This window comes from Eschrichtius robustus, chromosome 1 (genome assembly GCF_028021215.1).
Source record: "Eschrichtius robustus isolate mEscRob2 chromosome 1, mEscRob2.pri, whole genome shotgun sequence".
In the NCBI taxonomy this organism is placed as follows: domain Eukaryota; kingdom Metazoa; phylum Chordata; class Mammalia; order Artiodactyla; family Eschrichtiidae; genus Eschrichtius; species Eschrichtius robustus.
The window spans coordinates 7012847-7025015 of NC_090824.1; positions in this window are offsets into that span (position 1 = coordinate 7012847).

Genomic DNA, 12169 nt, shown 5'->3' on the forward strand with positions numbered 1-12169 from the left:
TGATAAAAAGACCAAAATTAAACTTCTATAAATGAATACTATATAGTCTGAGATGAAAAGTAGGTTACTTGAGATTAACAGCATATTAGACATTGCAGAAGAATAGATTCGTGATCTTGAAGATATAATAATAGAAACTATCAAAATGAAACACAGAAAAAAAAAAAAAAACTAAGAAAAAAGAATAAAGAGAATATTAGTGACCTGTGGAAAATACATGCAAGTGGAGTCCTTGAAGAAGGAAGAGCAGAAAAATATTTGAAATATTAACAACTAAAATTTTTTAAATTTAATGAAAACTATAATTCTACAGATGCAAGAATCACAATGAACTCAAAGCAGAAGGAATCAAGAACAGAAATTAGAAAGAATCAAAAACAGAATGAGAAGATCGAAATTGAGGATACTAGAACTAAATGAAAATTAGAAGACAGCATATCAAATTTTGTGGGAAGTAGCTAAAGCAGTCTTCAGAGGGAAATTTATGTCAGTAAAATGCCTATATTAGAAAGTAAGAAAGGTCTCAAATCAGTGACCTCAGCTTCCACTTTAAGAAACCAAAAGAATAAAAATAAATACAATTTAAATATAACCACACCTCATAAATGAATAATATTGTGATCCAATCAGTGCATACAGCCACTCTTTTTCCACCCACAGACAGATACAAACACAAACTTTGAACCCATACAGTCACGTCCTGACCCTAGCACAACTTACATGGTCTTAGGCAAATAACTCCACTTCTCTGAATCTCCATTTTCTCCTTCATGAAATGGGATAATGAGGCTGGATCTTGAAGACCGGGCAGGAGTTCCTTAAGTGAACAGAAGGGATAGGGATGGCATTCCATACAAAGGGAAATATCTACAAACATAGGAAGACTTCCACGAATGTGGTGCTTGAGGCAGAGGCCATGCATATAGTTTAATATCAGTTCAAAAAGTATGAACCTTAAAAGGCAGAGGGAGGGAGCAGGTGGAGATGATCTTGACCGTGGACTGCCTCACCCAGCCTCCTAAAGACAGTGGGGAACTGCCCTTGAGCAAGAATTCCAGTGAGTGAGCTCAACAGAAGCCCATGCTTTCCAAATATCATAGCTGTGGTCTTTGGATAATTTAAATCATATGCTTCAATTAGTCATCAAGCCCACAGAGCTTACAAGGTGAATGAAAGTTTAGAGAATTTTGTTCCACAAAATTCAACAAGAAAAACTTAAGATGATCTGTTCGTTTGTATTAGAAATCTGTCCATGCCAATTCATTTCGTAGGTGTATTGAATAAATGAATTATTTATCCTGCCTTACAAATGTTTGTCCATAGATTATCTAAATAAGACAGAGCTCTCAGGTGGGGATTCTCTCTTGGAAGAATTCTTCAAATGTTTTCAGAACATCTTTTTTCTTTTATTCAGGTCTTATCCCCTGGGTTCTGAAACAAAGATCATTGCCATGAAAGTATGGAAAGAAACACACACATGCATCTTGTGAAAAATTTCCAAGTTCTAGATACATATACACTCAAGCAAAGTGCCTAGTGGGCTGTTGCTTGAGCCAAGATTCAGTTAAGTGTGGCTGGGAATGTCAAATTCACCTGCTTTTATTTTTTTCTGAAGAAAGTGACAAATGCCCATCTCAGTCACTGGAGCACAAAATTAGCCAAGTGCTTCAGGGAAAAGGCAACACAGAAGAAATAAACAAGAGGTCAGAGACCCTGACCCATGTGGGGAGTAGTGAAAATGGCTAGGAAAATAAAACCCATTCATTTGTAATGGAGATCATGCCATCCAGGTAACCAGGTCCATCTGATTGCACGAAGATCTCAGAATTTCCTCCTGCCCTAGACACTGATGTGGAACATGCCTGAGTTTAAGCTAACTTTGACAGCTCAGAACTGTTTAATTCAAATCATCAGGAAAAACATTGTCCACATTCATGATCATACATAGAATACAGAGGCAGAGGAGGGCTTCTGAGCTATGCCTCCATTTACATTCTTTGTATGAGTTAAGAAATTTCCACCAGCTGTGAATAACAGAGGCTTAAATAATAGAGGCTTAAATGAGTTAGAGTTTTATTTCTTTTTCCTGTATAGGAGGTCCAAAGGTGAGCAGTCTGAGGGTGGTCTGATAGCTCCAACATCAACAAATACCCAGGCTACTTTATCAGTCTGCTTCAGCATACTTTGCATTGGCTCCCATTCTCAAGCTAAAACAAGGCCCAAAATGTCTGTTGAAGCTCCAGCCATTATGGCAGTATTCCAAAAGAAGGAAAGGACAAAAGAAATATCTGTCTTGATTTTAAGAAGCTTACTGGAAGCCCCATTGAATATTTTCAGTTATATCTCATTTGTGGGAACTTATTCACATGGCCACTTGTGAGGGAGGAAGATTGACAGGGAAATAGTCTTCAGCTCAGCACTTTGCCACCTGGGATAAATATGGGATTGTCTTAGGAAAGAAGGAGAGAATGCGTCTTTGGTAGGCAACTATTAATTCACTTTTGACTTACAACTAGTGTGTGCAGGTCCCCGTTGGAGGACATAACCTGCTTTTCTGGAGAAAAAAAATTTTCTTGTTTTTAAAATTTTCAGAAAAGAGAGAACAAGTAGAGAGAAGGAAAAAATAACAGCCATAGTTAATTACCAGAAATAAACACCATTAATGTTTGATGTCTTTCCTGTAACTCTTTTTTCAGTATATTGAAAAAAAGATCATATATATAAAATCATATGTAATTATTTTAAAATACAAACAATATTTATGATTATGAAATTAACACTAGTTTATTAAAAAATAGAAAACCCCAAAAAGTATAACAAAGAAACTGAAATTTAGTCTTAATATCCAGGTATAACAATCACTGTGAATATTTTAGAGTATTTTAATGCTGACTTATCTTTCAATTTTTGTATTATTGATGTCATATTGTATATAAGCTGATTTTAAATTATGATTAGTACAGAATTCATAGGTCTCATCTGAAACATGATTGGAAATGAAGAAATATAATAATAAATATCATATTTCATTGATTCTAAGACATATCTTTCACATTTTAACATCTCTGAAATTTGGATGCATCTTATAATTAATGGCATATCATAGTTTAATTGGCATCTTTTTTTCTTAGTGGCACATGAAACAATGATACTTCTTATGATTGATAATGAATTAGATTTGATTAAAGCAGTAATATCTGTCACTAGGTAGTTTATTAGTCATTCAAATTAACTTAAGTCATTCACTGCAAAATTGAAAGACGCAGAAAGTTATTCAGTAATTCTCTGGCAATAAAATTTGACCGTTATTTTCCTTGGTCTAACTTGGTTTTTGGAGAGAGAGACATAACAGAACAGGGTATTTTGGTGACATAGCAAACTTGGCCCAGAAGGAGTAGTTTGCATAATTTGGGGTCAGATTATAAAGTTTCTGGGGGGAGCATGGATGGTTCAGTAATTTGCCTCACATATAGACCCCCCTACCAATTTTTCCTTTAATTTGCACAGTGAATTGAATCCCTGTTCTCAGTTATTCACTTCCCCTCCCTGTAAGAGTATCAAACATCTTCAGTCATGGCCATGTAACTTGCAGTCCCGTCCTGCACAAGACATACACTTTTCTGCTGTAATGACATAGAATGTAGCCTTACAGATCACTTTGGCCAATGGGATATGAGCAGATGTGATATACACATGGCCAGGCAGAAGCTGTGACAACCATAATGGGGTTTTAACAGCTTTCTCATCCTTTTCTCTCTGCCATGAGAAGGAGTCCCAGTAGGAGCAGCTCTTTTGTCTTGAACCTACCATGAAGACAGGCAGAGCAGACCTGAGTAGAACTGCAGCTTTTCATAGGTAAAGTTCAATGTGAACAAAAATAAGCCTCTGTTGCTACTGTATCCCGCTGAGGTCTGGGAGTACTTTGTTACTGCACCATAGCTAACACAAGAGCTCATAAAATTTGGCAAGAAAAATGGGTTGAGAGATGGGCTCCAGGAAGTATATTTCCTGATTTAGGGCCAAAATTTATCCTCAGGTCTAACTGGTAATATAGGACCCAAATAGGTTACTAATATGGGGGTCTAAACTAAGTATGTCTGTGTTAAAACAGAATCTGATCAGAAGCTACTGACAAAGTTATCTTAATCTTATTTTTTAACAGCCATAATGTTTTGATTGTTGAGTACCTAAAATTGGACTTACCTTTTAGAAAACTTGAGTTCCTCTTCATCATTTTTTTTCCAGAAGGATGAGTGAGTGACACCCTTTTCTGAGTGTCTAAATAGATGATGATGCCTTTCTACTGTCTTTTTATGGAGTAAAACATTACCCATTACACAGGTTTAGGCCACAGTGATTTTCGTCACAAAGCCTGTAGGTAACACTCTATGTTCATTGTATTGGTGAGAAAGAGTTTGAAACAGCATGCTATTTTTTTTTTTTATTGAAGTATAGTTGATTTACAATGTTGTATTAGTTTCAGGTATACAGCGAAGTGAATCAGTTATACATATACATATATCCACTCTTTTTTTTTTAAGATTCTTTTCCCATATAGGCCATTACAGAGTATTGAGTAGAGTTCCCTGTGTTATACAGTAGGTCCTTATTAGTTATCTATTTTCTATATAGTAATGTATATATGTTAATCCCAATCTCCCAATTTATCCCTCCTCCCCATCCCCTGGTAACCATAAGTTTGTTTTCTACATTCATGACTCTATTTCTGTTTTGTAAATAAGTTCATTTGTACCCTTTTTTTTTTTTTTTTAGATTCCACATATAAGCAAATATCATATGATATCTGTCTTTATGTGTCTGACTTACTTCACTCAGTATGACAATCTCTAGGTCCATCCATGTTGCTGCAAATGACATTTATTAACCAGATGTATACTGACTTTGTTTTCATTTTTTGATCATTTTATCAGGACATCCGTAGGTTTAATTTTATTTTTATTGGGTTTCCCCAATCATGGCCTGTACTTTAATCTCTATGCTCAGTTCTTTTATAAACTTAGGGACTTTTTTTTCAGTTATGAACCACCTGATAAGATAATCTCAGATTTCATTCCCTAGCAGTCCACAAATAGCTATTGGTCCCTTACTTTATTCAAGGAAATATCCTGCATAGTGGTTACTGAGATGAGGCTTTGGCCCTCGTGGAGCTTAAAGTCCAATAGAAGACAAGGCAACAAATTAACCAACAATTAACAGACTGAATGGTGATGAGTCAGAGTTGATCTCTCTCCTTTCCTGGGGGGTCATTTATGTCAGGTTTGTGTGCTTAACTGGGTATAGGGTTCGCTGTGCGTATATGAACAGTATCTCATAGGAGGGATGCTTATCTTTTCATATAAAGAATGGAAACCTAGTAGCTTAAAATATTGGTGTTCTTTGATTATTTCTAATTGATAAAGTTTGTACTCAAGAAGACCTGTCACTCAGACTATACGCTCTAAGAGCTTATGGATTTTTGTCTACGTTGTTCCTTGACATATCCAAGGCACTAGAACAATCCCTGGGATGTAACAATTGAACAATAAATATTCACTGAATGGACCATAGATTATAACACATCCTTGTACCCCATGTCTATGACCTCCCATGTCATTTTCCTATACCTTTACATTCTGAATGGGCATCCAATTTCCATTCCTCAGCACCAATCGACTTTTCCACATTGTCAACTCTGTCCTTTCTGCCTTTCATAGTCTTTTTCTGGCTCCAGCCTGAGTTTGATCTCTGTCATCATGCTCTGAGTAGCTTCCCAGAGGCCTTTCTGTACCCCAGTCCCCTGTCACCTTATCTCAGTGCTCTCTTAGCTGTGGTTTTATTTTTATTTCAGGAAGATAATATCTCCTTTGCTCCTGTCTTGTAAGAAAGCCTTCCACTCTTGAGGTTCCTCGGGTATGGCTATTCCTTCTCTTTCTGAGAACGGTCATTGGCACAATATTTTACTCCTACTTAAAAAATGAAAGACCCAGTCTTGGTTAACCAAAGTGACATGTGAGTTTGCCATTGAGCTCCACATATTCTCCTTTATGACTTATTTTTTTCTTTTGCTGTGTACAAAATCAATCTTTTGACATTAACTGTTTTCATTCTCAAAAAACTTAAAAAAAAATACTGAGCAAAAAAAACCCCCAATATTGAGATCAAATGATATCAATTTAACTTGGAATAAAAGAGCAGAAAGAGGTTGAGAGGTTTCTTATGCTGTGAACTTCTCCATTTTACAGATTAGAAAACTGAGGTCCATAAAGAACAAGGTATGTGCAGTCACACAGCTAAGGTGCAAAGGTTTGGAAAGGCAGGAGCCTACATGCCAGTTCCCTGCTCTTTCCACTACAGCACCCAGCAAGCATCATTTCTAACAAGGAGAGGATGCAGAGCCTGGAGTTCATTTCCTGCTGCCATGAGAAGTGTTCTCAGGGATTATCCCAGTTGCAAGATTAGGAGAAAGCCCTGGCTCTATAAGTACTTCCCTTCATCTATGATCTCCCTCTGTATTTTCAGGTTCCTGAATCATATTTTTAAAAAGTCACGCAAAGACAAATATCATAAGATATCGTTTATATGTGGAATCCAAAAAAATAATGCAAATGAACTTATTTACAAAACATAAATAGACTCACAGACATAGAAAACAAAACTTATGGTTATCAAAGGTGAAAGGGGGGAAGGATAAATTAAGAGCTTGTGATTAACATATACACACTATTATATATAAAATAGATAAACAACAAGGACCTACTGTACAGCACAGGGAACTATACTTGATATCTTGTAGTAACCTATAATGGAAAAGAATCTAAAAAATGAATATATATAGAAAAAAAAATATATATAGTATATATATAGAATATGTATATATTCTATATGTAGTATATATATATATATATATCTGAATCAGTTTGCTGTATACCTGAAATAAACACAACATTGTAAATCAACTATATTTCAATAAAAAAATTTTAAAAAGTCACAGTCTCTGCCTTTCAGAAAAACCAAGTGTTTCTGATGTAATGAAGAATGTAGGGAGGAGGTAGGTTTGGGGTGGGGGACATTTGCCAGAATAATGTGATGGTTATGCTACCTTCTCTGAAGCTCTTCCAAGGCCATTTGCCAATGTTCCTTTATTAGGAGTCATTTTGGGCTAAAACCCCTGCTGGCCTCACCCTTTACTGCCATAAAGACATCAATTTCCAGGAAATTAGCCTTCGCAAACCCACGAGTGATCACACAGGGCTGAGTCCAGTCTATTTCAAGTAGGTAAAGAACAATTCTTGTATACAAATCAATTAAGATTGATTGCAATTGATTTGAAGAAGGGATCAGATTTATTCTCCACTGGGACTTAGCCCAGGGTTAGCATAGTTGTGTCAGTGGGCTTTAGTCAAAGTCCATCATTTACAAATAATGAGTTTCATTATTTGGGCTTAGGAACTACTTATTGTTACTAGTCTGTGTCAAAAAAAAAAAAAAAAAGAAAGAAAGAAGCTGATATGAAAATAGATGAAGTTTGCATTCTATTGAGCAAGCATAGTTTTCTTATTAATTTTATGCATTATTTACAGTGATAGTTAAACATATTGATCTTAGCAAAGCAGGAAGTGTTAAACCAAAAACTAGATTTGACTAAGAAACGGTAATAATTATCAATTAGCGGGAATTACTGCTAATAAGGTTGGGGAAAGTGCAGAAAATTTCTGATTACGAAGAACTGACGCTTTCACAGTGTTGTGTAAATTGCCAGGATTTTAAAAATACATCTGCCTCGTATGATATTCAAAAAGGAAAAAAAAGTGTTAGGCACATAATTACTAGATACATCCAACCTACAAACCTTTTTGTTGTTCTTTTAATCATTTGGAAGAAGAGGAGTCATTGCTTAGAAGATTTTTGCCCTTTTCTGAGGATAACAAGTAAAATTAACTAACAGCTCAATTATTCTGTTAATGAGGCAATTCCCTCCCCACTTGCATAAATTCAATTTATTTTTCTTTCCAATATCCTCTCTTCTACCATCAATCAACTATCTTTTCAGGGGAAAAAAATTATACAATAAAACGGGGGTGGGCATGGGGTGAGGGCAAGATTGAGGCTGATCATACATTGTCATGCGGAAGCAGAAATGAACTTAAAATAACCCATTTTACAAATGAGAAAACTGAGGCCCCAAAAGGCTTCCTAGCCAGCCTGGGACAGAGCAAAGGGAATGTCCAGTTTTCCCAGATTTGAGGTTCATGTTATTATATGACCCTGCAGATGGTCAGGATGAAGCTTGTTCCTTGTAGACTGTTGTTTTCCACAAATGTTTGGCTGTTTGTTGGTGGTCCCATTGTACTAATCATTAAGAGCTTTTAAGCTGCGCGAGGCAAGCAATAGAAGTGAAATAATTCCAGGCAAAAGCAAAGAAAAGGACTTTTTAGTTAGTGAGGGCAGTCTCATCACAGATAAATATAAGGTTTCCTTTCGGCTTTTGGGAGCACTACCCATCTGTCAAGAGTTGCCCTGACGTCTCTGAGCAGCTGTGGAAAGAAGTTCAGGGTCCGTGGGTCAGGAGCCGAGCTGATTTTTGTCCATTTCAGTTTTGACACATGACAATGTAAGTGTACTGTTTTGCACCTAAGTTAGGACCCAAACAAAATGGTCCACCTGCTCATTTATCTCCTCCAGCCTTGATCTCAGTTGTCGTTTAACATTTCCTAAGTATAACCCCTGCCTAAAATAATGCCGAACACGTTTGCTCAGAATTCAGTCGCTTTTCCACATTCTCTGTTACTGTGATTGCTAACAGCACTGCCCCACCCTGCCACTTCTCTGAGCATCTTTGTTGACAAGTTCCTTGCCCCGTCTTCTGGATTCTGCCTTCTCAGCATCTCCTGACTTCAGCTTCCATTCTCCAAACTCTGAAGGCATTCTCTGCACACCTTCAGACTCTGGCTGGATTCCCACAGAGTTCTCCTCTGCCTGCCTCTTCTCTCCTCTCCCTCCAATCCATCTTGGGTACTGCTGCCAGAAGAATCTATTTCCTTTTTTATGTATAAATAGTTTAATTAATTATTTTTTCTGGTTTAAATAATGGTTAGGGTCTGCCTATCATGAAAACTGTTCAAATTTCTTTCAATTTATTACCTATCCACATTCTCTCTCCGATAGCTATCTGCTTTGAGCTATACAATTGTCATGTCTGACTTTGCCATAAAATTTAGGTTGGTACAGTGAAATGAGGCTAGGCTTTGGAGTCAAATGATCTAGAATCCCTTCACAGCTTAGCTACTCACTTGCTCTGTAGAGACTCTGTGGTCCTAGGTCCTGATCTACTTAATTGAGCAAAACCTTATGGACTGAATGAGTGCAATTTGGAGGATTGCTTTAAAGATGGGAAGGCAAGTCTTGGAAAGATATTGAAATGATAGAAAATCCCAACTCAGATCAAGGATGGGGGCATCAAACAGATAAATCAGAAAAGGGAGAAAAGAAAAAGTTCCTGGGTCTTTTACTATAGGCTGGAGAATTTATATGCATGATCTTATTTAATCCCACCAACAATCCTGTGAGATCGATATTGGTATCTCCACTTTACACAGGACAGAAGGATCTATTTCTGAAGCCATGTTTTTTGTTTGTTTTTCTTTCAAATCACACAGATAAATAATAGATATATTCTCACTGTAAAATGTTTAACTAGTATAGAGCAAATTAAAAGAGTTTCCCCTCACCCCCAGACAAATACAACACCCTCAAACAACCCTCCAAAATTCCAGACCATCTTCTATTCATTGAGATATATTTGTGTACACTCCATTTTCCATTTGTGTGTTTATGTGAATGGGAGCATACATCTATTTCTGTGACCTTTTCTTTTCACCTAGCAGTGAGATGATTTCAAATCAGTTCATATAGCTGCCACACCCATAGCTTTCTCTTTTTTTTTCTTTGCCGTAACTTATTTTCAATGGGTCTTTGATATTCCAGAGTTTGGGGATTTAGGATACTTTGTTGTTTTTTTTTTTTTTTTTTTTTTTGTATTGATAGATTTCAGGATTAGTTTTGGTGCTCTTTTTGCTATTACAAGTAATGATGCAATAAATACATACTGGTGCGTGCATAGCATTGGATAAACAGTGTGCAACTTTAAAATGTTTGAAAGTTAAATGACAAATTTCAACCCAAAAAGACCATACCAATTTTTTAAAAAATGCTCTGAGCAGCTTTTAGGGAAAGTGCAGGCTCTCCTCAGTTTAGGATTATTGTCAATTTTATTTTTAAGAAAAATGTTACGGTGGTTGCAATACTGTCTTATTGCTTTGATTTGCATTTCCCTGAGTAATAGTGGCTGACGGTATTTCTCTTGTGAATTGATATCTCATTCTTCTATTAATTTGCTAATTTTTCTATTAAATTGCTTTTGAAAAATAATATTTTTGTGTATTTGTGGGAAATATGTTCTCTCAATCAGTTGTCTTTTAACTTTTTATATAGCATCTTCTGACAAATAAAAGATTTATACTTTTATATACTCAAATATGCCAATCTTTTTTTTTTTTTTGGCTTCTAATTCTTTGTTTTCTTTGGAAGATTTGATACACCCCAAGATTTACTCTATCTATATTCCTATGTATCTATGTCTATCTATCATTTATCTTCTATATACATATATATGCATGTATACACACACACACCCCTTTCCTATCTTCAGTAACTTTTGTAGCTATGACTAAAGACTTCAACATGCAAATTTAATATCTCCCTTCTAAATTTAAAATACATTATTGTCATCTACCTTCTTCCTCCTGAGAATAAAGTTTAAATCCAATGGACTATTAGGCCTTTCATGACCTCCATCACTTCATTTCTTCCTTCTCAGTCTGCACCTGCTCTCAAGAAGAAAGGGCTTCATTTTATATCTCAAAGAGCCAGACTCATGGGCTTTTGCACATGCTGCCTGCAACTCTGTAGGATGCTAGGCTGCTCGTTTTCTCAGTGTTCCTCTCCAATAAACAACCAGGAAGAATATCCTGGTCCTTTCTGAACAGGTGAGGGAAGGAATGAAAGGAGGAGGGGAGTGAAGGAAGAAGAACACATGCCAAGAGTTTATGGTTTAGCAGGAAATCTTGCTAAAATCCTTATGAGTTAATGGGGGGAAAACAGGAGCCAGAGGTACAGCGGGAGGGATGACTGGACTGAGCTTTTCTGCACTGACCACCCACACCTTCAGAGTCCTTTATTTCCTGGGAAAGTGGTTTCTGAAATTCCCTAATTTTGTGCTGGCAGATCTTTCCAGGGGCATCTGAGGACCAAACCATAGGAAACGGAAAGAAAGAAAGTGAGTTCTTCATGGTTGGAAGTATGTGTTGGATGCCACCCCCTGCCTAAAATCCTCCCACACTGTTCGTAATCTCCAGGATACTTTGAACACTTTATTTCAGTTGCAAGTATTTTCTTCCTGACCCTCAGCATCCCGTCTCTCCTTACCTCCTAACACCCTCGGCCTGCACGGGGTCCCTTGGGAAGTTCCCTACGTGGATCTTTCTGCTTCAACTCCTCAATTAGACGATCATGCTGTTCCCTCTGCAGGGAGCAATTCTGAATCCCCTTGTAGGTGGACTAACTTGTACTGACTGTTCAAGAGTCAGAATACATAACAACTCTCACGGAGACGTCTATGTCCTCCCTAAACCTAGCCTTCTCTCTCTCCATCCAAGCCCTACTCTGGAACCTCACTTTACTCATTCTGCATCTTAAACCTAACCTTACTCCCCATCGTTAACCCTAAACTTAACCTTATCCAATCTATCCATAAGCCTAAACCTAGGCTCACCCTGCCCACTCGAACTTTAAGCCTCACCTCATCTTTCTACCTCTAACTATAAATCTCACCTTATTCTACTTATTTGTAACCCCAAATCTAACCCTCACCCTGCGACGTGAAAGGTGAACGGATGGATGTGTGGATGTATGTATATATGTAAGCATGTGTGTCTGGATGGTTATATAGATGGATGCATGCATGGATAACTGAACGTGTGACTGCATGGATCGATGGGTGGATGGATGGATGAGTATTTGGATGGAGGAATGTATGTGTGTGTGTGTGTGTGTGTGTCTGTATGTACTGATAGATATATAGATGCATGGATGGATGGATGGATGAACAGAT